This window comes from Mandrillus leucophaeus, unplaced genomic scaffold (assembly GCF_000951045.1).
Source record: "Mandrillus leucophaeus isolate KB7577 unplaced genomic scaffold, Mleu.le_1.0 Scaffold913, whole genome shotgun sequence".
Taxonomy (NCBI): Eukaryota; Metazoa; Chordata; class Mammalia; order Primates; family Cercopithecidae; genus Mandrillus; species Mandrillus leucophaeus.
In genome coordinates this window covers 837217-862699 of record NW_012109953.1, presented here as the reverse complement: position 1 = coordinate 862699, position 25483 = coordinate 837217, and positions in this window count along the sequence as shown.

Below are 25483 nucleotides of genomic sequence, written 5' to 3'. Positions count from 1 at the left end.
ACCCTGGCACACATCAGTGACCAATCACACCCATCTCCCTTCTGAATTCACCCCAACTTCCCTTAAGAATACACATCTGGCAGACATCACTAATCTATCACACTAATTTAGCACATTTCCTTATAAAGTCACAGCTGGCAGACATCACTAATCAATCACATCCATCTCCTTCTCTAAAGTCACAGCTGGAAGACATCACTAAACAATCATGCCCATCTCCCCTCTGAATTTGCCCCCAACTTCCTCTAAAAATTCACACCTGGAAGACAACACTAGTCAATCTCACTCATCTTCTCTAAAGTCACAACTAGCAGACATCATTAATCAATCATGCCCATCTCCCCCTCTGAATTCACACCTAGCCTCAGAATTCTTGCAAGGAAGCAGTCTAATCAGCCATTCTAAGTTATAATTCAAACTGATGGATATTTCTGTTGAGGGGAGGCTCCGGGTGTTTCTTTTCTAAGCCTATGCTACTGCACTATAACGAGAAGAATTATTGCCCAAGAATAAATGAACACGCTGTCTTATTTGAAAATTTTCCTATTTGTTAGTTTACTCTGCATTGTTGTTTACAATCAAGTTAAGGAGAAAGACACTCAGAGGTCTGCATTGATTTTAATCCCCCAGAGCCTGACAATGTGTGAGCATACAGGCCGGAGATGTCTGGAGTACATGGTGCATGGAATTAAACTTCATCAGTGTGTTCATTTCCAAAGAGGAATGATAGCATCAAGGCTCTCCTTTGGGGCTCTGCCCTTGGCCACCAGAAGCCTTTGCCCTCCTCATGCAGACAGCAGAAGTGCCCAACCTGGGGCAAGCCATAGACAGTGATTGGCAGTGTGGGGTATGAAAGCATAGCCACCTTGCCTTGCAGTGGGACAAGTACCTTATATACCAGAGTCCCTGCAGGGTCAGGCTGAAGATCCCCTCTGCACGACTTTGAGATAACACCTCTCTTGGCTTCCTCCCTTCCTGACCTGATTTTTCCCCTTCCTCACCAACTTTCCCTAGGAATACATTCTTAATACATGATCACTTGTACAGGCACCCTTGTCTTGGGTACAGAAAGAGCTGTGGGTATCAACTTTTATAAGGCAAAGTGTACACCTGACCTGTGTTCTGTCATTCTAAGTTGTGCCAGAGCTGCTCCTGAGATTCCTCTTGCCCTCTTTCCCAGGATATGCCTGGCTGTGTCTGTACCCTGGAGAACAAGAGATTGGCACAGCAGGGGCCCATCTGCTGAGTTCTATAAAGGTCTTCACATGGAGATAATGCACAGCGTCTGTTGCACAAATAAGTAGCTACCAGGAGACTTCAGGCCGGGAAGTCCTAGAAATAATGCTGTCCCCAAATCAACTGAAACAAAACCATTAAAAACTATCAATATCTACCCAGTAGGAAGTATAAGAAGAAACTAAACAGGACTACAAATGTCTTGTCGGGATTTCTGGAAAAGTCTTATAGGTATAAAAATATTTACTGAAGAAGCTGAGAAATCACAGATAAATGAAAAATAATCCCACTACTCAGGAATTATGGCTAACACTCAGAATACTGCTATTTTGGTATTATACATATAGGAATATATTTATTTAGACTTCTGTGAATATGTATGCAATTTAACTACAAAAAATTACAGTAGACTTTTTTGTAACTGCTTTCATTTAATCATAAATGCTAACCACAGAGTTAGCATTTGCTATGCTATCAGGCAATTCACAAAGTAGTTTTACGTATTTTATTTATTGTATTTCACAGGTACAATAATTTGTTCTGTTTTTAAATAAATAGGCAGAACTTTTGCACCAAGATGAATATTAATTCCTTCAAAGCAATAACCTCAGGGGACTATTCTCTAGTCAAACAGAGTAAGTGTTATCAAAAACAGCCTATGCTTGTGAAATTTGAAGTCTATGATGCTTCTAAAAGATACTCAAAATGATGAGGCTCTTCATTTACTTAAAACAATTTAAAGTCACTCAAAGCCAACTGTTTGAGAAGGCAGATGAGAAAAATGGGTAAAAGTGCCTGCAATCAAAACTAAAATGTGACAAGAGGGCCATTGGGTTGGATAGCAGTGAGGGGATTCACGTTTCATGAATAAACTACACATAGGATAAGTGAATGCAAGTACATCCACAGAAAGGAATAACACCCACTTGGATTTATATTTACATTGTATTGCCTTCGTTTTCTTTTAGATAGCAGTCTCACTACTTACAGTACAAAGTCACAGGATATTATTTAGACATTTGGTTCTTTCCTACTGTGGGCCTTTGCTCCAACCGCAGTCTGTACCTGCAATACCCTATGACCCTATTCAAGACTTCTGGGACCCTCAGGTCTGCATCCATCTCTGCCATGTCCACAATGGACAGGGCCTCTGGTGACCATCAGAGCTGACCCTGAGCATCACACCATGAAAGACCCCGCCTTTTTCATCTTGCTAGTCCAACAGTGCCCACTGCAGTGTTTTTCTGACAGCTGAAACTTGAAATTCTGAATCGAAAAGACCCACTCCATATTTGCACAGAGGGAAACTGGAACTTATACACTACTATAAAAAAAGAGAAGCTGATCCCCTCCCTCCAAGCCGGTGCTCTCTGATGCTTGACCGTGGCATCTCACACACTGTGAGGGTTGCCGGTGGCATTTAGCCCAGATACTTGCTTTATAAACCTGCATATGTGCTCAGCAGCCAAGCATCTGAAGCCCAACAACGTGTATGGTTTTTTAAGGGGCCCATCCTGTTTTCCATCCAGTATATGGCTCTCCATGTCAGAGCTGTGACTCTTCACCTGGAGGTCATGGTCTGGGATCTCCACAAATTTAATGCATTTTATTTTTCCTTTGAAGGAACTTTGTGTAACTTTCAGTGGATCTTGAAAGAGTCTGTATCAGTTTTCTATTGCTGATGTAACAATTTACCACAAACTTCTTGGCTTTAAACACACATTTCTTGTCTTACATTTCTGTAAGTCAGAAGACCAAAATTAGTCTCACTGGGCTAACATTGAGATGTGGGCAAGGATGCTTTCTCCTTTAGAGGCTCTAGAGGAGAATCCCTTTCCTTGCTGTTTCCATCTTCTAGACGTTTCCCATGATGCTTTGCTTGTGATTCTCTCGTTTCATCTTCAAAGCCAGCGAGAGGGGCAAGGGTTGTGGTCTTCTCTTGATGTCTTCTGTAGTCATATCTTCCACTGAACCCTCCTGTCTCTCTCCTCCACTTATAGTGAACCTTGGGTCTACATTGGATTCACCCAGATAATCCGTGATCATCTCCCTCTTGAAAGGTAATCCTTAATTCCATCTGCAACATAATCCCCTTTGCCTTGTAATCTAACACAGACACAGGTACAAGGGATTAGGATGTGGCTATCTGTGGGGAGATCATTATTTTGCCTTCCTCAGGGTCCGTGAACATTTCTCTGAAAAAAAAAAAAGATCAGAAAACATGTTATAAAATATCATGTATGGCACTTACTCTGAAACTGATAACACAATTGGAAGTAAAACATTGCTCAACAAATAAAAAAGAACTGAAATCATAACAAACAGTCTCTTAGACCACAGTGCAACCAAATTATAACTCAAGACTAAGAAATTCACTCAAAACCACACAATTACATGGAAATTGAACAATCTACTCCTGAATGACTCCTGGGCAAATAACGAAATTAAGGCAGAAATTAAGAAGTTCTTTGAAACTAATGAGAACAACAATGTACCAGAATCTCTGGGACACACCTAAAGCAGTTTTAAGAGGAAAGCTTATAGCACTAAATGCCTACATCAAAAAGCTAGAAAGATTTCAAATTAACAACGTAACATCATAACTGAAAAACTAGAGAACTAAGAGCAAACAAATTCGAAATCTAGCAGAAGACAAGAAATAACTAAGATCAGAGCTGAAGTGAAAGAGAGAGAGACATGAAAGATTCTTTAAAAAAAATCAACAAATCCAGGAGCTGTTATTTTGGGGAAAAATAAAAAGATAGATAGACCACTAGCTAGACTAATAAAGAAAAAAAGAGAAGAATCAAATAGACACAACCAGAAATGATAAGGGGGATATCACCATTGACCCCACAGAAATACAACCAACCATCAAAGAATACTATAAACACCTCCTATCCACATAAACTAGAAAATGTAGAATAAATTGATAAATTTCTGGACACAGACACCCTCTCACGACTGAATCAGGAAGAAAATGAATCCCTGAGTAGACCAATAACAAATTCTGAAATTGAGGCAGTAATAGACTACCAACCAATAAAAGCCTGGGGCCAGATGGACTTACAGCTGAATTCTACCGGAGGCAAAAAGAAGAGCTGGCACCATTTCTACTGAAACTATTCCAAAAAATTGAAAAGGAGGGACTCTTCTCTAACTCATCCTATGAGACCAGCATCATCCTGATACCAAAACCTGGCAGAGATACAACAAAAAAAGAAAACTTCTGGCCAATATCTCTAATGAATATTGATGTAAAAATCCTCAATAAAATACTGGTAAACCGAATCCAGCAGCACATCAAAAAGCTTATCCACTAGATCATGTTGGCTTCATCCTTAGGCTGCAAGACTGCTTCAACATACACAAGTCAATAATGTAATTCATCACATAAACAGAACTAAAGACAAAATCTACAAGTTTATCTCAACAGATGCAGAAAAGGCCTTTGATAAAATTCAATATCCCTTCATGTTAAAAACTCTCCTCTCAATAAAGTAGGTATTAAAGCAACATACATAAAAATAATAAGAACCATACATGACAAACCCACAGCCAATATCATACCGAATGGACAAAAGCTGGATGCATTCCCTTTGAAAACTGGCACAAGACGAGGATGCCCTGTCTCATCACTCCTATTCAACATAGTATTGGAAGTTCTGGCCAGGGCAATCAAGCAAGAGAAAGAAATAAAGAGTATTCAAATAGGAAGAGAGGAAGTCAAATTTTCTTTGTTTGCAGGTGACATAATTCTATATCTAGAAAATTCCATCATCTCAGCCCAAAAGCTTCCAAAGCTGATAAGCAACTTCAGCAAAGTCTCAAGATACAAAATCAATGCACAAAAATCAAAAACATTCCTATACACCAGCAACAAACAAGCAGAGAGCCAAGTCATGAATGAACTCCCATTCACAATTGCTACAAGGAGAATAGAATACCTAGGAATATAGCTAACAAGGAAAGTGAAGGACTTGTTCAATGAGAACTACAAACCCCTGCTCAAAGAAATCAGAGAGGACAAACAAATGGAAAAACATTCCATGATCATGGATAGGAAGAATCAATGTAATTTATAGATTCAATGCTATTTCCATTAAACTATCATTGACATTCTTCATAGAATAAGAAGAAACTACTTTAAAATTCATATGGAATTTTTAAGAGCCCAAATAGCCAGGACAATCCTAAGCAAAAAAAAAAAAAAAAAAAAACAGAGCTGGAGGCATCACACTACCAAACTTCTCTACAGCATGGTACTGGTACAAAAACAGACACAAGGACCAACGGAACAGTATAAAGAACTCAGAAATAAGACTGCACACCTACAACCATCAGATCTTCAACAAACCTGACAAAAACAAGCAATGGGGAAATGATTCACTGTTTAATAAGTTGTGCTTGGCGAACTGATTAGTCATAAGAAGAAAATTTTTGCAATATATCCATCTGATGAAGGCCTAATATCCAGAGTCTGCAAGGAACTTAAATGAATTTGCAAGAAAGAAAACAAACAACCCCACTAAATAGTGGACAAAGGACATGGACAGACACTTTTCAAAAGAAGACATTCATGCAGCCAGCAAACGTGAAAAAAAGCTGAACATCACTGATCATTAGAGAAATGCAATTTAAAAGCACAATGAGATTCCATCTCATGCCAGTCAGAATGGTTGGATATTAAAAAGTCAATAAACAATAGATGCTGGTGAGGCTGCAGAGAAAAAGGAATGTTTTTACACTGTTGGTGGGAGTATACATTAGTTCAACCACTGTGGAAGACAGTGTGTGATTCGTCAAAGATCTGGAGGCAGAAATACCATTTGCCCCAACAATCTCATTACTGGATATATACTCAAAAGAATATAAATCATTCTATTATAATTATACATGCACACATATGTCCATTGCAAGACTATTCACAATAACAAAGACATAGAATCAACTCAAACGCCCATCAATGATCGACTGGATAAAGAAAATGTGGTACGTATATACCATGGAATACTATGCAGCCATAAAGAGAAACAAGATCACATTCCTTTCAGGGACATGGATGGAGCTTAAGGCTGTTATCCTCAGCAAACCCAGGAACAGCAAATCAAACACTTGTGTTCCTACTTATAAGTGGGAGCTGAATGATGAAAACACATGGACACATGGTGGGGAAACAACACATACAGAGGCCTGTTGGAGTGGGGGAACGAGTACATCAGGAAGAATAGCTAATGGGTGCTGGGTTTAATACCTAGGTGATGGATGGGTCGATCTGTGCAACAAACCACCATGGCACACGTTTACCTATGTAACAAATGTGCACATCCTGCACATGTACCCCAGAACTTAAAATAAATGTTCGAAAAAAAGTCACATGTATTCATTTATCAAAACTTTATCAAGTATTTTCATCTACTATATGCTGTTGCTGTGCTTAGATGGTAAGATGCAATTATAAATAAGAAATCTGTAGCGTGACAACCATCTTGATTTACCAAGGACTTAAGAAGGTAAATTGGGACACAGAATTTTCAGTATAAAATCAGGTCAGTCTCAGGCAAATTGGGACACTCAGTCATCTGAGGTACAGTCTCTGTCATCCAGGAATTTACCATTCAGTGAGAGGCATGAAGTAAACCCAATCAAGCAGATGTTTAAAAAAAACTACAAGTTGCAGTATGTGCTTTAAAGGAAAAGAAGAAGGGGCTGAGATGCAGATGAACAAAACAGGTTTTTCTTTATCTGCGAGCTCCTTCTGGGTAACACTGATCATACTCTAAATACATGTCAGGCACTGGCTACACACGTTGTCTTGCTTAACTTTCACTGGAACCCCACGAAGTGAAGACACTTATTGCCTGTAGTTTTCAGTTGAGGGAATAGAAGAGAAAAAAAGATGCCTAACATCACAGAACAACTATCTCACATCCCGTTCCCCAGAAACAGACTTTGATACAAGGATTCATGAACAAGTAATTTAGTAATTTAGTGAGGAAGTGCTCCCAGAGGAAATAAGAAGGTCGAGTGCAGAATAAGAAAAGGAAGGAAGATAGCAAGGATGAGTTGTCAGGAACAATTCCCTGGAGGGTAGCTTCATCCTGATCCTCAGGGGAAGTGGGTGTAAATTATCTCCCAGAGTGTCTTCCAACAGGAAGTGGGGTGGCACCAGGTCCCCCTGGGGCATGTACAATCCGTAGGCATTTCAGCTCATTCTGTGCTATAAGAAAAGAATCACAGGTACGGCTGTTGGAACAAAGGCACACCAAAACTAGGAGAGGGAAAACAAACCCTAAAGATAGGCAAGGTGGTCTGAGTAAGGTAGCAGCAGTCCCATTTCAGCCAGTAAGTGGAAAACCTGCATTTGAACCCAAATCTGGTGAATCCCACCACACGGTGGCTAAACCTCTCTTCCATTTCACCTACTTTCACATACTTACGCATTTACTTAAAACCTGAAATTTATGTGCTTTTTTCCAGATTTTTCTTCTACAGGAGTACATCTTATCCACCAGAATTGGTCCAATACAAATATTAAAATCAAAGTGTGCTGCCATTAAAAATTGATAGGGTCAGTGTAACATCCCAGAGTGACCCTCCCCAAGTAATTCAGTCGCTTTCCTCTGACATTTGAATGGCTAATGAGAGAGAGCTAATTAGCATGTCACTGATAAGATTATGAAGATTAAATACTACTTCCTGAATCTCAGTGATTTTTCAAATGGTTTTTAGGCACCACAACCCATCTCAGAATTTACACATACACACACACACACGCTTTAATTATGTCAGTGCTTTGTGCAATTGGGAGACCAGGAGCAGAATTGTGTCTTTTCAGAATTATTGCACGTGTGATAGCTCCTAATTTCAAACATCATAAGACCTTCATCTTCATGGCAAATGTGATATTTTAGTATGACCTTGGATCTTTACTATTTCTGAGAATGAATCTTTTGTGGATGCCAGATGGAAAGTGCAAAATTAATATCCCCTTGTAGACCAACACCCATATGTTTTCCACGTACTGCAGAGATGTACTTTCTTCATAGTGCCATTCATTTAAATGAAATGAACATCTACATGATGAAACATTGCTATTTCTAAATTTTGTACTGGACTTAGCCAATAAAAATACTTACTATTGGCATCAAAATGTCTGAAAAAAATAAGTCTACCAAATAGTGAATAAGAATCACTAATCTCTTATAATTGTGTGTGTGTGTTTGTGTATTTGTGGCCTATGTGTGCTTGGAGTAAGCCATTCTCATTCTGAAAAATGAACAAACACAAAAATCAATATTCAAAATACTCAAACATTTGTGCATTTATATTACTTAAGACTAGATTTGCCAGCAACTAACAGATCCACAATGGGTGAAGTAAGCAAGACAAAAGCTTATTTCTCTCTCACATAAATCCAAGTTGTTGTCTACAAATTCCTTGCAGCTCACTAATCAACTGTCTGTAAGCTATGGCCCTGGTCTTCATGATGCAAGATGGCAACACCATGTCCCCTTTCCAGGTAAGAGGATCCATTAGTTCTCTTTTAAGAAAGGACCCACAAAGCTGCCATGTGACACTTCTGTTTGTAGTTCATTGGCCTAATCTTGGTCACATGTTCATACCCAGCCCCTACAGGAGGCCAGGAAATGTAGTCTTTTACATAAATAACCTGCTGAAAAACTGGGGATATATTATTGTAAGGGATCAGGGGTGAAACGATCTCAGGGAATAAACACAGACTCTGCCACAAGCATTTATGATTGTAATTTCTAAAGATGCCAATATGGCTAATTTCAGTAAGAGCTATTCATGTTTCTTTTTCATTTAAGTCAAAGTGAATTTTTTTACCCTCAGTTTGCATATTCCAGGGTCGAAATTAAATTTGAGTTCAACTGTAATTTTGAATGAAGGCCTCTGAAACATGTAAAATCCATCTGTGCCGATGCTGGATCCCTTGAACTGGACCAGATTCTGCAATACATCATTTAATTTGCCTTAGGGACAGAAAGCTGCCTCACCCAAAGTCATGCCTTCTCTTCCCGGGATCCCCACATCCAAAGCCGTAGCTATGTGGGGCCATAAAGAGCCTGCCCCTCCCAGGGATTGCACTGAAGGCTCATCCCACCTTCAGAGGGCCCAAGGAGTGGGCTGAGGCTTCCTTGAGCCTGCATGGACACTCAATGCTTCCTCTGCCCAGTCCTCTTCCTCCCCCTCCCTTCCCTCTATGACTATTGCCCCCCAAGAATACTTCGTAAGCAATCTTCTGCACACTTATCTCCATCTCAGAAGCTGCTTCCCAGGGACTGAAATCCTACTGAGTCCCTCTTCAAGCACATCTCTTGCACTCAACTGATTTTATAATGAGGTGGTTGGGTCCATTGTGCAAGTCAATAGATCACATTCTGATTTCTGATAGTGGGTGGCTCTGCTTGGCTCTTCTCTCTCATCCTAAGAATCCCTCGGGATACTCCAGGACTCCTCTTTTTGGGAGCAGATGCCCACTGGGTGATTATAATCTTTAAGGAGAATGTGCTGTAGCCAGGAGAGTGGGAATCAGCTACCTGAGTTCTATCTTTACTCTGCCATAGTCAGGCAATGTGATATTGGGAGAGTCAGTTCCTTCATCTCTAACAGGATAACAACCCCACTTACAAGAGTTATTAACTAAATAAGTTAATCTATTGTGAACTCCCGGCTTTGTTATGCTCTTCCTGCCCATTTCTTGCATGCCTCAGCCTAAATTAGAATTTACTTGCCCAAATGGTCAGGTGGCTTTGGCTTTCTTATTGAACTTTGTAACATTAAAGGGATCCTCAGTGGGAATATTTACAACAGTTTCCCCACATTGTGGTCTCTCATCGACCTTGTGATGGCCCATCATTTTCCTTGAGCTAGTGGCCACTCTGCCTGAAGTTTGTATCTGCTATAACTTAGTTTTTGACCTTGCGTGACTGCCAAATGTGGGTTCATTATTCCATCTTTTTGTCTAGTCCAGGAAATTCCACTCAGCTCAGGAAAAAACTGGAGACTTAATGTGTTCATTCTCAGGAACATCAGCTGAACCACTGATGGGAATCTCTGTTCAACTAGGTAACCCAGGAAGAGCAACCACGCCTTACAGCAGTGGTTCTCACAGCAGAGCTCTTTGACCAAGAGCATCAGCCTTAGCTGGGAACTTGTCATAAATAGTCAAAAGTTCTTGGTCCTAACCCAGACTTAACTGAATTAGGGACTCTGGGAACAGGACCCAACAGTTCATGTTTTAACCAGCCCTCCAGGGGAGGAGGAGTCTTGCGAAGTTTGAGACTCACTGCTTTAGAGGGAACCCAAAGAGTGCAGACAGGAGAGCTTTCCTAGACAATTTTGCACTACTTTTAAATCAGTTTTTGTCTCCCTCTTTCCTTCTTCCCTGCTTTTTGCCTCCCTTTCTCCCTCTCTCCCCATCTCTCTTTTAATTTAGTGGGTGCTTCAGGGCTTACCTTGGCACAGTCTTCCAAGGTTGGTCTTATGCCTCTGAAAACACATGCATACAAACATTCATGAAAATTTTAGAGTAAATACATTGTAAATACTAGGCTTAGCAAATTTTTTCCCTACCTGTCCTCAGCACTCCAGCAAAAAAAATGGTTGCTAAACTTTTTTGCCATATGACCTGGAAAAGACTCCAGCTGCTGAAGGTGGCTCTGGCCATGCTGCAGGCAATAAAAGGCTCACTAACCTGCCTCTATTTGCTTTCTGCTCAAGATAAACATTTATCACTGGGCGTATTGATTAACACCATATCACTTCCCTTCTTACACTTTCACAAAGGGAGAAGGTTCCCCTTGGGAACTCAAACCTTTGTGGGACTCATGAGACCCCAAGGGCTATGGTGGCTATGAAGCAGCTATGAGCTATGAGAAAGCGTGGGGACCCCGTGCTAAGGAGAGGCCAGCTACCATACTCAGAGCTAGTTGAAGTATTAGGGGATGCTCATCCTCAGGCAGCCAGTCAGGGAGAAAACTGGTTCCTGCAGAGTGAAATGTGGAGTCCACAGAAGGATTCATAAGGTCATTAGAAAGTGGAATTGCTGGACGGGAGCAATGACTCATGCCTGTAATCCCACCACTTTGGGAGGCTGAGGTGGGCGGATCACTTGAGCTCAGGAGTTTGAGACCAGCCTGGCCAACACAGTGAAACCCTGTCTCTACTAAAAATACAAAAAGTAGCCAGGCATGGTGGTGCACACCTGTAGTCCCAGCTACTTGGGAGGCTGAGGCAGGAGAATCGCTTGAACCTAGGAGGCGGAGGTTGCAGTGAGCCAAGATCACGCCACTCCACTCCATCCTGGGCGACAAGAAGACTCCATCTCAAAAATAAAAATAAAAACAAAAAAGGAAATGGCATTGCCCAAGTATAGAATCCCAACTAAAAATAAAAATGTCTACCTAAATAGCCTGGAAAACAAGCTACAAATAAACCTTCTATTGTTTCAAGGGTTTTTTCCCTGCTTGTTTTTTCTCTTTTTTCTAATGATGGGAAGGTAAGACAAAAGAGAAACCAACAATATTGGCTTGATTTGCAATATACAGAAGACATATGAATGGATAACTATGGCCCCTGAGTGTTTTAATATTTGAGACTACCTCAATTCCTAACTGGAAGTGGGTATGGTTTAAATTAAAAAGAAACACATACATATGTACTGATTCACAACCAACTCTTTCTCTGATGTTTTGCTTTCGTTGATAACCGTTCCTGTAGCATTAATACCGCTGTTTTGATTCTTTGCAACTGGTTAGCTAAATTATTCTTATTTAAAAATCATGATTATGCATCCTGAGAAGGGTATTTTTATTCATTAAACCTAAAGTGGTTAACGTATGGTTAGTTACAGACTGTGACTAACCTATTGTTTTCAGAACAAGTTATCATGACATTAAATTGCACAGTTTCTTATTTCTGTGATCTGCTTTGATTCTTGGGAGAGCCTGGGTTGTCTGTCTGTCCTTTAAGAGAGGTAATGTGGAAGGAGGTCCTGGGGGCTACACCTATGAGCCCCCTGAGAATCAGTCAGTGACATTAGGAACATTGGCTGCAGTTGTTTCTTTACATTTTATTGCAGATATTTTCTGGCTAAAAAACTTAAAAACTTCTCTTTTAAAAAACTTGGCAAAGGATTTTTCTAACCTTCTATTTTGAGATAATTGTAGATTGATATGCAGTTTCTAAAAATCATATAAGGAGAGTCCATATATTCTTTGTCAGGTTTTCCCCAATGTAACATCTTATAAGATGATTGTACAATATGCTAGCCACGATATTGACATTGATAGAGTCAAGATAGAAAGCATTTCTATCACCACAAGGGTCCCTCATGCTGTCTGTTCATAGTCAAACCCATTTCTTTTCCACCCTACACTCTCCTTCAGCCTGGGCAACACTAATCTGTCCTCTTTATAATTTTGTTATTTCAAGAATGTTGTAGTCACAGAATCACACAGTATGAAATATTGGGAGAAGGAATTTTTTCCCTTCAGCATAATTCTCTGGAATTCTTCTAGGTTGTTTCATGTATCAATATTTTATTCCCTTTTATTTCTGAGTATTATTATATGGTATTAATCTACCACATTTTACTTATTCATTTATGAGAAAGACATCCGTGTTGTTTCAGTTTGGGACTGTTATGAATAAAATTGCCACAAACATTTTAACTTTTGTATGAATATAAGTCTTCATTCCTCTGGTATAAATGTCCGGGAATGCAATTGCTGGGTCATATGGTAGTAATGTGTTTGCTTTTAAATAAATTGCAAAACTGTTTTCCAGAGCAGCCGTACCATTTAACCTTCACACTAGAAGTCAAAGAGTGATTCTGTTTCTCTGCATCCTTAACAGCATTTGTCATTGTCACTATTCCTCACTGTAATTTCAATTTGCATCTTTTTATGGTTAATGATTTAGTTAATCCATAATGACCTTTTAGTTTTTTTATCCGCAATTTGTATATCCTCTTCCATGAAATGTCTTCTCATGCCTGTCTACCAATAGAATTGTTGGGGGTTTTTGCTGTTGACTTTCTCTCTCTCTCTCTCTCTCTCTCTCTCTCTCTCTCTCTCTCTCTCTCACCCAGGTTAGAGTGCAATGGTGTGATACCGGCTCACTGCAACCTCCACCTCCCGGGTTCAAACCAGTGTCCTGCCTCAGCAAAAGTTCTTTATATACTGTATATATTAGCCTCTCTGAATAAGTGGTTTGCAATTATTGTTTTTCCAGTCTATAGCTTGCGTTTTCATCCTCTTAACAAGCTCTTTCATAATGGAAAATTTTTTTTGATAAAGCCAAATTTATATTTTTCCTTTTATGTATCATGTTTTTGGTATAAAGTCTAAGAATTTTTTGCCTAGTCTTGAATCCCTAAGATTTAATATTATGTTTTATTCTAAAAGTGTTATAGTTTTACATTTTACATTTAAGCCCATAGTTCATTTTGATTTAATTTTTGTCAAAGTTTTGAGTCTTAGGTCAAGGTTCATATTTTGTCAATGGGTGCCCAATTACTTCAGCACCATTTGTTGAAAAGGCTGTCTTTCCTCCATTGAATCTCTTTTGCAACTATGCAAAACTTTCTGGGACATCTTGGGTGGGTGTATTTTCAGGTTTCCTATTCTGTTTCATTGATCTCTGCGTCTATTTCTTTGCCAGTTTTACAGAGTCTTGATTACTGTAGCTACATAGTAAGTCTTAACATCCAATAAACGGATTTCTTTCACTTTGTTGTTTTTCAAAATTGTTTATTTTCAGTTCCTTTGCCTTTCTATATAAATTTTAGAATAATCTTGCTCATATCTATGAAAAACATATTGCTGAAATTTCCATAGGAATTGCATTAAAGCTGTGTGTGAATCTGGGGAGAACTGACATCTTTGTTAGGTTGAGCCTTCCAACCCATAAGTACAGGATGTGTCCTTGATTCACCGGTTTCTTTGACCAGCATTGTGTAGGCAGCAGCATAAACGTCCTTTACATGTTTTGTTACATTTATACCTAAGCATTTCTCTTTTTTTGAGCAATTGTAAATTATATTATATATTAATTTTGGTGTCCATGTGTTCATTGCTAGTATGGAAAAATAAATTAATTTTTGTATATTTGTCTTGTATTCTGCATTGTTGAACTCACTTATTAGTTCTAAGAGATTTCCTGTAGATTCCTGCAGATTTTCTATATAGACAAACATGTCATCCACAAATAAACACACTTTTATTTCTTCTTTCTCATATGTATGTCTTTTATTTGCTTTTCTTGACTTGTTGCATTGGCTAGAAGTTCTGGCAGGATGTTGAAAAAAAGGGGTGAAAGGGGACATTCTTTTCTTGTTCCTGATCTTAGGAAAAGTGTTCAGTATTTCTCAATTAAGTAATCCTAGGTGTAGGTTTCTGTAAGTGGTCTTTGTCAAGTTAAGGATGTCATCTTTTCTCATTTTTCTTAGAGCTTTTATCATTAATGGGCATTGAATTTTGTCAAGTGCCTTTTCTCTGTAGATTGATATAATCATGTGATTTTTCTTCTTCATTCTATTAGTATGGTGAACTGCATGGATTAATATTCAATATTGAACCAGCCTTCCATCCTGGGAATAAAACCCATTTGGTAGTGGTGTATAATTCTTTCTATCTACCACTGCATTTTATTTGCTAATATATTGTTAAGGACTTTTTTGTTTTTATTCATGAGGGTCTATAATTTTATTTTTGAACTGCCCTTGTCTGATTTTGGTATCAGGGTAATACTAGTTTCATAAAATAAATTGGAAAGTGTTTTCTTTCATCTCCATTCTGGAAGAGATTGTATAGAATTGGTGTTAATTCTGCTGTACCCATATGGTAGTATTCTCCATTGAAACGGTCTGGGATTGGAGACTTCTCTTTTGGGGAGTTATTAAATTAAAATTTCAACTTCCTTCATTGTTATAAAACTATTCAAATTTTCAGTTTCATATTGGATAAGTTATGGTTGTTTTTTTCAAGAAATTTGTCCGTTTCATTTAAGTTGTCAAACTTATGTATATATAGTTGTTTATAGTATTTCCTTTCCATCCTTTGTTGTCTGCAAGGTCTGTAGTGATATCTCCTGCTTCACTCCTGAGATGGTAATTTGTGTCTTCTCTCCTTTCCTTTGTCAGTCTTTCTAGTGGTGTGTCAGTTTTATTAATCTTTTTAAAGAATCAACTCTTTTTTTCATTGATTTTCTTTATTGCTTTCTGCTTTCACTTTTATTGAGTACTGACTGTATTTTTATTAATTTATTCCTTCTTCTTGCTTTGGACTTATTTGCTCTTCTTTTTCTAGGTTCTTCAGGTAGGAGCTTATATTATTGAGTTGAGAATTGTTTTTCTAATGTGTGCACTTAGTACTATAAATGTCTGTCTCTCTTAGCACCATGTTAGCTGTGTACCACAAACATTGATGTATATTTTCATTTTTATTCAGTTCAATTTTTTTCTAACTTGGAACTTCCTATTTGACCTATGTGTCATTTAGAAGTGTATTGTCTAGTTTTCAAGTATTTGAAGATTTTCCTGTTATCTTTCTGTTATTAATTTCTATTTTTATTCCATTGCAGTCAGAGAACACACTTGGTATGATTTCAATTCGTATGTTTTTTGAGATTTGTTTTATTGCCCAGGATATGACCAAAATTGGTATTGATTGATGGTGTTCACCTCTTCTCTTCTTCTTGGTCAATCTAATTAAAGGTTTGTCAGTATGTTGATCTTTTCATAGAAGTAACTTTTGGTTTTGATAAATAACATAAAGATGTTGGAGAGCAAGGAGGCACTGGAAATAAACCAAAAGCTGAGTTTTCAGTTTGGCCACATGCTCTTCATAATTGTTTATTTCTGGTTTGAAATAAATAAATACAGGGTATTTATTTAGCTATGACACTTGTGCTCTAAGTAACTCGGGCAAGATTGACACCACTGCCTGCCTATCAGCACTTGCAAAGGAAAACCAATTGCTATCAGCCCCCTTCAAAAAAAATGTGTCTGTTAAAATTGCTTGATGACATGGAAATCCACCCTGAGGTGCTTATACCCCGGGGCAACCAAGTCTCCCCTGCAGCTGGGGCCTGTAACCATATTTCCTTCCTTTCACAAAAACCAAAAGTTTAGGAAAAATGAGGAAGGAGTGAGAATAAACACCACTACCAACCTCAGACCAAGAGCACTGAGAGATGACAGCAGCCTCATCCTGCCGTTTGGAGCTTGAGACTGCTCACATTTGTTCTGCGGTCCGCGTCCATTGGAAAGCAACACAGCACACACCGCGGCTGTGTTTGAACTGATATTCACTAACTCTGAACTGTAGTCCAATCCAAAGACTTCGCAGCTGCTGTCTTTCTTAACTGGGAATCCGGCAGAATGTTATATTTAAATATCAAACATTGTTAATCATGTCAGCGGCACTTTAGTTTGGATAAAATGTCTTTCCTATTGTAGCTAATTGCTTGAATATCTGCAGACTGATATACTCTTTGTAGACATTTATGCTGTTCTCTTTTTATAACTTTATTTCATTTTCTCTTCATTTCTGGTGTTGACTCAAAGGGCCTTTATCACCTCATGCTGATAATCTGTGCTTTATGGCCGCTGGTGTGATTGGGAGCAGTTGAAGCCGCGTGCAATAATACACACATATAAATATTTGAACAGGAAAAAGAAGGTCTGTCTGATGTAGACCAAGGAAGAAATGCATTTAAACAAATAATGCCACTAGAGGGACCATGACTCTGAACCACGAATTGGCAGGGTCAGACTTGGAAAGGCACCCTATCATTGCCCGGCTTCTATGGGTGGGCACTAGCGCCATGGCCCATTTTGAAAAGCAGGTTCTTCCAGGCCCCATGGCACAGTGAGCCAAGCTGAGTCCACGCCAGCAGGCTTATGACGTCATTGTTGTGGCTTGCTTATTTGGTCAGGATCACTAAAATAATTCCCTTTGAGAAGAATAAATTTGCTCTTGCAGAAAGTTAAAGACCTGAGAGGTTTTAATTAGTTTACCCTGCCCTCGCCTTTGGTCACCAAACGTTATTGCAGAGTTCAAAGAACATGATGCTGTGTGTCTCCCTTTCCCATTTTTGCGTGGGGGCCTTTTCCCCCTTTTTAGCACCTCCTGTGAATAGTTGAAAATGAGTGGCAAAATGACATTCGACTTAGAAAGTAAGAGCACCAGGAAGCAAAACTGGAGGCAAACAGAGCAGCTAATTTCACCAGGCATAGCTGGTGCTGTCCGCGGTTGTCCCTGACAGCGCGGCCGACACAGAACCACCTGTGTTTGCTCACTAGCTTTCCCCAATCTGCGAGAAAATGGCCCGGGCCGGTCACATGGCAGCCAGATAGGCCAGGCACCATGGGAATACAAAAGCCGGAGCTTTTAGCAGAGTTAATCATTAATGCGCCTTTTCTTTGTCCCATTCAGGAGTGCTGACAGGGCTTTGATAGCCTGTATTTGCCATCAGCCGGCTGCAGTCCTAGCCAGGTACTAATGAGACCCCTGGCTCCAGGCTCCCTTGCAGCGCCCAGAGCCCAGCCTGGACACAGCCGTCCACCTGAAGTCCGCCTGCCCCCTGAGCTCCCTCCTGCTGCCCCCATACCCCCACTCCTTGGGCCTTGTTCTGGTTCATCACCCACCTGCCTGGAATCCTGCACGTTTCTGCAAATCATCTGCCTGAGTTCAGTGAAGCAAGGCTAGGAAATGTGGGATTATAAGCCCATAATCCTCTCTTCCCCTGTGTCATCCTTCCCCCAGCTAGGGAAAAAAAAAAAATTAGAAAGCTAAGCTGAATTTATTTTTTGTTTGTTTGGATGTGTACCAAGGATGGATGGTTTTGCCCTAACAGCAGTGGGGTGTTCTCTTTCCAAAACTTAGCTTAGAGAGTCACCCATGGGCATATTCTAATCTTTCCACTCAGCAAGTAAAATGCAGGTGTCCCTGACAGCACTTTTTTAAAATAGAAAACCTCACATTAACATCCTTAATGGTAAGTAGCTTGTGTGTCAACATGACTGGAGTTAGGGTGAATGAGAATCACATTAAAACCTTCCAGCTACCAGTTCTTTTTTTTTTTTTTTTTTCCTTTGAAGATGAAGTCTTGCTCTGTCACCCAGGCTAGAGTGCAGTGGCGCAATCTCGGCTCACTGCAGCCTCCGCCTCCTATGTTCAAGCAATTCTCCTGCCTCAGCCTCCTGAGTAGCTGGGACTATAGGTGCATGCCACCACTCCTGGTTAATTTTCGTATTTTTAGTAGAGACAGGGTTTCACCATATTGACCAGGCTGGTCTTGAACTCCTGACCTGGTGATCCACCCGCATGGGTCTCCCAAAGTCAGTTCTTTTATTTGAAATCACCACCCTCCCAAGAATGAGATATCCCAACCTTCTGACTTTACGCCTGGCGTCCAGTGTTCTCAAAATGTTCTTCAGATGTGTGCTGCCATCTTAATACTAGCCTCCTCAAAAACATAAACAGGCTGTCAACATGTAAACCACAAATGCGCCATTGTCTTTTAAGAGTAGTCAAAAACAAGCAAATCAATATCTTTGAAACCTGGCTTAATAAAGAATAGAGATTTTAAAGTTTGAGGGAATTAAAGGGCAGAGATTTTTTTCTAGGAATTGTACCCATGAAAATTTTGTTGATCACTGCGGATGATATAAAGGCATTGTCAGGAAACATATTACACTAAATGCATGGTACTGCCAATGGTTCTCATATCTCCCTTTCTTCAGAGTCAAAATACCTTTAAAGATCTTATCCAATTGATCTTTACAACATCTAGGGCATAATGGATGATGTCAAATTTTATTGCTATCTTTTTTTTTTTAAGCAAATGAGGAAGTGAAAGTTGACTTGGAAGTGAAACAACAGACGATCAATAGATCCCAGAAGGATGTGATTATGTGGCCACTATTTCGGGATGGAGTGTCGGCTTGCCATTGCATGCTACTTCATGGACCTTGCAGCGTGGTTTCATTCTTGAGGAAATTGTCCATCCTCCCTCAATTTTATTGGGCACCTTCTATGTACTGCAGAGCACTTGGCTCTAGAGGGAGCAAAGATAGACATAATATGGTTCCCGCTGTTGAGAAGCAGTTCAGAAGACACAACTGGTACTAAAAAAAACACAGCTCAGGGAGAGAAAGTGTATGGCATTTCACTGCTGTATGAAGAAACGCCTAAGTACTTTCATCCTGGCAGAGGTTAGCCCCAGATCTGAAAACTCTCCAGAGGAAGGAAAAGCTGGTGATTTCAGAGGGCCTGGATGTTAGAATGTGGAAAGCACCCAATTCAAATAATGTTATCAGTTTTAGCATTTAGCATAATGAGCAGCTCCATGGTGTCATTGGCTTTTACTTTTTTAAATGCTCTTCATACAGGTAGCATGAACACATTTTATAACCTCTCTATTCCATTTGATCACAAGCTCTTCAACCACAGACTTGTACATAAGGTTACAGTTGACTCTACTTTTTAAAAATTCCATCTTTGAAGTAGAATGATAGTTACCAGAGGTTGGGAAACAGTAGTGGGGAAGTGGGAAAGGGGAGATGGTTAATGCGTACAAAAATGCAGTTAGAATGAATCAGAGCTCGTATTTGATAGCACCGTAGGGTGAGTACAGTCAACAATAATTTACTGTGCATTTAAAAATAACTAAAAGGATATAATTCAATTGTTTATGATGCAAAGAAAGGATAAATGGTTGAGGTGATAGATATCCCATTTACCCTGCTATGCCTATGACACATTGTATGCTTGTATAAAAATGTCTCATGTATCCCATAAATGTACACACCTACTATGTACTGGCAAAATTTAAAAATTTTTTTTTAAATCTATCTTTGTTCCTCCACCACATGCGGTTGGTCTAGAATACGACCTTTGGCTTTGAAAGGAGGCAAAGCTGTTGACTAAGCATGCATTCAATTTCAATGTACCCAAAGAAGATAAAATAGAATATCATTTTGTTATTTGGGGGCAAAATGATCTGAATCTGTCATTGGGATAATCAGCAATTAAATGCCTTTTTGAGCCACATAATGCAGATCAAGTTAACATATTGATAGTGAAATATTGATGTTAATTCATATGGACATTCTCCTATAATTGTTAAAGCGGATTGAATCAAAGGAGAAAGAGGGATGTGTAGTGTGGGAAAATGATGGATGTCTTAGTTTAACACCCCCTAAGTCAAGAATTTGAGTGCAAATTGTTTATGTGGAAGGTGATCCCAGGGAACGTGACAATGGAGAGGAGAGAGGAGAGAAAACAATCACTGACAGATATGTGTGATCAGATCATCACTGTGGGTGACTGGAGCGCAGCCCTGCAGGGAACCCACTGAGAAACTGTGCAAAGCCCACTCCAAGACTGTCCATGGGCAAAAGGGAAGCTGCGTTATTTGCCAGCTTCCTGGCAAATAACACCAGCTCCTGTCCTTCATTTATTGAGGGTCCTTCCTGGATGTGTCAACTCTCCAGCACCCTGGCCGCTCCAGCAACTGGGGCATACACTCTCCTCACAGGACATATTCCATATGTAGGGAGATGTCTGCAGGTGGACCTCTGATGGGCCAAGGGGATATGACCAATGCTTCATCACAAACTTCACTGAAGGGGAAGCAGAGGGCAGAGAAATGAGGCTAGCTAGCACTGGCACCAATTGAAGTCTACACAGTGTATAAGCAGAGCAGAGCCCTTGGCCCTCTAAATCTAAGGGGAAAAAAGATGCTGCTTCTTGGATAAACCACAGTTACTTCTGGTACCTTCTGTTTGTAATATAAGGATGCTATAGCATGGAGAGACAGGCTCCGCAAAACTCAGAGCCTGCAGATGTCCAGTGGGTTTACCTTAAAAGCACAAGAAAGCCATCATCAGCTCTCGGAGGTTGCACCTCAAAGGGTTTGCATGCTCCCCCATGTGGACACTCATCTTCCCAATATCCCAGGAGCCTGGTTGGTTTGGCTGTGGTCATATGGGAATGAATAACCAGGAAGTGGAATTAATGTGTTTATTTACTCATGGTGGTGGCACACCTAAAGTACTAATTCTTAAAGCCTCTTTGCATAAAGTCATTTTTATAAGTTCCATTCAACTCATCCATGCCCCCTGTAGCAAGGGAAGACTCAGGTCACTGGTTCTCAGAGTGTCTTAGGAGATTAAGACACCTGCATGAGCAGCACCAACATTCCCTAGGAACTTGTTAGTAAGGCACATCCTCAGGTTCACCCCCAACCTTCTCATTTGGAAACTCCTGCAGTGGGCCTTGGACTCTGTTTCCACAGGCCTTCTGGGAGATGCTGAGGGCGGCTAAGGCCTAAGAATTCCTGGTGTTCCAGGGGACTCCACTTTAAGAACCTCTGCCTCCTCTGCTTCTCCACTGTTCTCAGTTCTGTACATTTTTTTACCACATCCATGAGATGTAGATGGCATTAATGTTAAAATATCATATCGAGTTAATAACAATTTTCAAAATGGAATGGGGGATTATCTTACATCTCAAACGAAAACAATTATAAAAATATAGAATCCGGGCATCTGGAAAACACAGAAACCCAGGCATTTGAGATGCCCCACACCTGACTGTGACAACCCTGAGGCGTTTGAAATGGAGATTCCTTCTGCGTCTCACAGGAAGGTATTTCTTTTCCAGTGTCCTCTGTGAATCAATCTGGAGCATGAGAGCAGAGCAGAGTGAGGAGAGCTGTTCCTACCGTGGAGTGGCATAGAACTTCAGGGAGTCCAGTGTTCTCAGCATGATAAGGAGGGGGTGCTGTGCAAAGTGCGGGCCCTCCAGCTCACCAGGCCACCTGCAAGCTGCGCCTGTCTACACTGCCCAGGCCCATGCACTTCTCAAGAGGTGAATGCTCACTCCTGGGTTTTAGAAAGGTGTCTGTCTACACAACGGCTTTAAACACAAACCCAGTGCTTCTCCTGGTGCTCAAGTTCAACTGAGTAGCCGTTCATCCACCCTGGCTCTGAAAGTAACACAGGCTCCTTGGATCCACGGAGAACAGCAATATGAGTCTCTGTGGGGCCCTTTTAATGGAATTTTTAAGGACAAATTTGACAACACAGGTGTTGTAGGTTGGGTTCCTTAAGAAGGAGACATTGAGGCCAGGCGCAGTGGCTCACGCCTGTAATCCCAGCACTTTGGGAGGCCAAGGCGGGTGGATCACGAGGTCAGGAGATCGAGACCACCCTGGCTAACACAGTGAAACCCCATCTCTACTAAAAACACAAAAAATTAGCCAGGCATGGTGGCGGGCGCCTGTAGTCCCAGCTACTCGGGAGGCTGAGGCAGGAGAATGGCGTGAACCCGGGAGGCAGAGCTCGCAGTGAGCCAAGATTGTGCCACTGCACTCCAGCTCGGGTGACAGAGCGAGACTCTGTCTCAAAGAAAAAAAAAAAAAAAAAAAAAAGAAGGAGACATTGAGATGGAACCAAGCAAGGTCTTTATTTGAGAGGGGAATGTATCTACACCTGTGAGAGGGAAGAGAAAGAAGGGGATGAGCCCTAGCATGCCCCATGAGGAGTTCTGGAGCTGGATTGATCTTTGAGGTGGCTCTCATTTGGGGTCAGGAGGCCAGGCCTTTATACCTCAGTGTGGCTCAGGGACTGGGCATGAGATGACCCTGGAGGGATGCGCCAGTACCCAGCACAGTGGAGTTGCCTTGTCTGTGGACTTTGAGACTAACTCTGACAGAACAGGGGCCCCTCACCTCAGTATTGTGATCTCCAGTTATGAGTTTGAACAGGTTATTGAAAAAGTATATGATTTTCTATTCTTATTGAAAAAAAAAGTCAGCAGAAAAGATGTTAGCTTAAAAAAAGCACAAATTATGCTTTTGTGTCTTTTGTTGTAGTTACTTTCTCCACAAAAAGACTTATTTTTTAGGGATGCCAATTTTCTTCCCCAACCGTCAAATGGAGGATAAAGTCTCATTACTATCTTACTTTAATGATAGAACAGTACTTCAGACTGAAGACACACATTATGCATAATTTCAGGCCATATCCAGATGTGAAAGTTAATCTGGGATGGGCTTGAGTGGTATTTGTTAGCCATTTAGGACCCCTATAGTCAACCTAAAAATATTAACCCATTCATATCAACACCAAAGTGCAAACAGCCTACGTGTGCATCAACAGGTAAAGGGAGAAACTGTGGTTCCTCCCCTCCATACAATGAAATACTAGGCAACAATGAAAAAGAATGAGCGTTTGATATATACAGCAATCTGGATGAATCTCAAAAGCACACTGAATGAAAGTAACTAGACTCACAGATTGCATACTGTATGATTCCGTTTATGTAAAATTCTAAACAGGGAAAATTCACCTATGGTGGAAAATTAAAGAGTAGTTTTCCTCAGAAAGGGGAGTGCACAAGAAGACTGACTGGGAAGAGGCAGGACAAAACCTTCTGGGTGATAGAAATGCTGTATTGTGACAAGAATTTGGGTTACAAAAGTGTCTTACGTTTGTCAAAACTCAGCAAATAGTTAACGTAAGGTTAGTGCATTTTGCTGAATGTCAGTTTTAACTTAAATATGGAAACAAATTTTAACTCTAGTTAATAATAAAGTGCATGCTGAATTGTTTAGGGATGACATTCACAGATGTGTACAACTTACTCTGAAATGCATCAGAAAGGAAGATGGATGGGTAGAGGGATGTGTCAGAAAGGAAGTGTGGGAGAATGTTAATGGTTATCAGAGTGGTACATAAGAGTGATCACTGAATAATTCATTCAACTTTCTTGTTTGAAGTGTTTTATAACATAGTACTAGGGAAACATCATTCAAGATAAGTTTGCCCCTCTTCCAATCCTGAGCTACCCTCTTCCACTTGGTGATCACCGCCCCTGAGCATTGATGGCCAAAAGATTTCTCTTCTACACAAGGCTCTTTTAAGGCTATTACATGAGTGAAGGGAGAATTTCACAAATATTTTGGTGAAAGGACAATTTCAGGAATATTTTGGAAGTATATAATAAAATGACACTGTTTTGTTTGCACCACAGTCGAGTTTTGCATCTGTTTTGAATGTGCTGTGTTACTCCCTCAACCTCGATTGTTGTGAGTCCCAATACAGACAGTGAAGCTCTTCCGTAACATCTGAACACGTTGCGTGTTCACCCCTCTGCTTGCAGTGATGACAATGCTTAGTGGACTATGTTCTATGTCTATGTTCCATGACCTGAATTAAAACATGGACTATGTTTCATGTTCGGAATTGAAACAATCCTTGTTGTTCTGAATGAATGGCTGAGAAACTGGTTCATTCTACAGCATAGGCTCCACGGAATGACCTCAAAGTTGCTCACTGTTCAGTCCCAATGGTAACTTATCAGACATCTCCATTCTTCAGTTCTATAAGATAGTAGTTTGAACACATACTTGACAACAGCCCCCACTGTGGACCAGGAATTGGAGCCCAGGATCCAAGGGCCTGGAGAAGCAAAGGAACCTGCACCCGGTGTCACAGAAGTGGTGCTAGTTGGTTGGTTGCCAGAGATGCTGTAGGAGTAACTTCTGGGGGATACTCGTCGGGGCAAGTGATTTTAGAGTAAGATCAGGGCTAGGAATACCTTAAATACAGATTTATAAAAGCAAAAAGGAATGAGAAGAGAAAATGGAGATCTCAGCACTTTTGGAAAACTCAACAGGGAAGAATGGAGAAGACAGTAATAGCCAGCTATCCCAGCACGATTTATTGAATAGTGAGAGCTTCTCCATTGCTTGATTTCATTGACTTAGTCAAAGATCAGATGGTTGTAGGTGGAAGCTTTATTTCTGAGTTTTCTGTTCTATTCCATGTGTCTTTCTTTTTACTGGTACTATACTGTTTTGGTTACCTAGCCTCATAGCATAGTTTGAAGTCCAGTGGTGCAGTGCCTTCGGTTTTGTTCTTCTGGTTTAGTGTTGCTTTGGCTATCTGGACTATTTTTTTGTTGTTGTTTCATAAGAATTTTAGAATAGTTTATTTTTCTAATTCTGTGACAAAGGACATCGGTAGTTTAATAGAAATAGTGTTGAATCTGTAAATTGCTTTGGGCAGTAATTTGGCCATTTTAATTATATTGATTATATTTATAATTATATATGATTATAATTATAATATTTGTACAGTTAATTATTTATTGTTCACTGACAGTTGGTAGCACTGTTTTAGGTACTAAAGAGAAACGAAAATAGA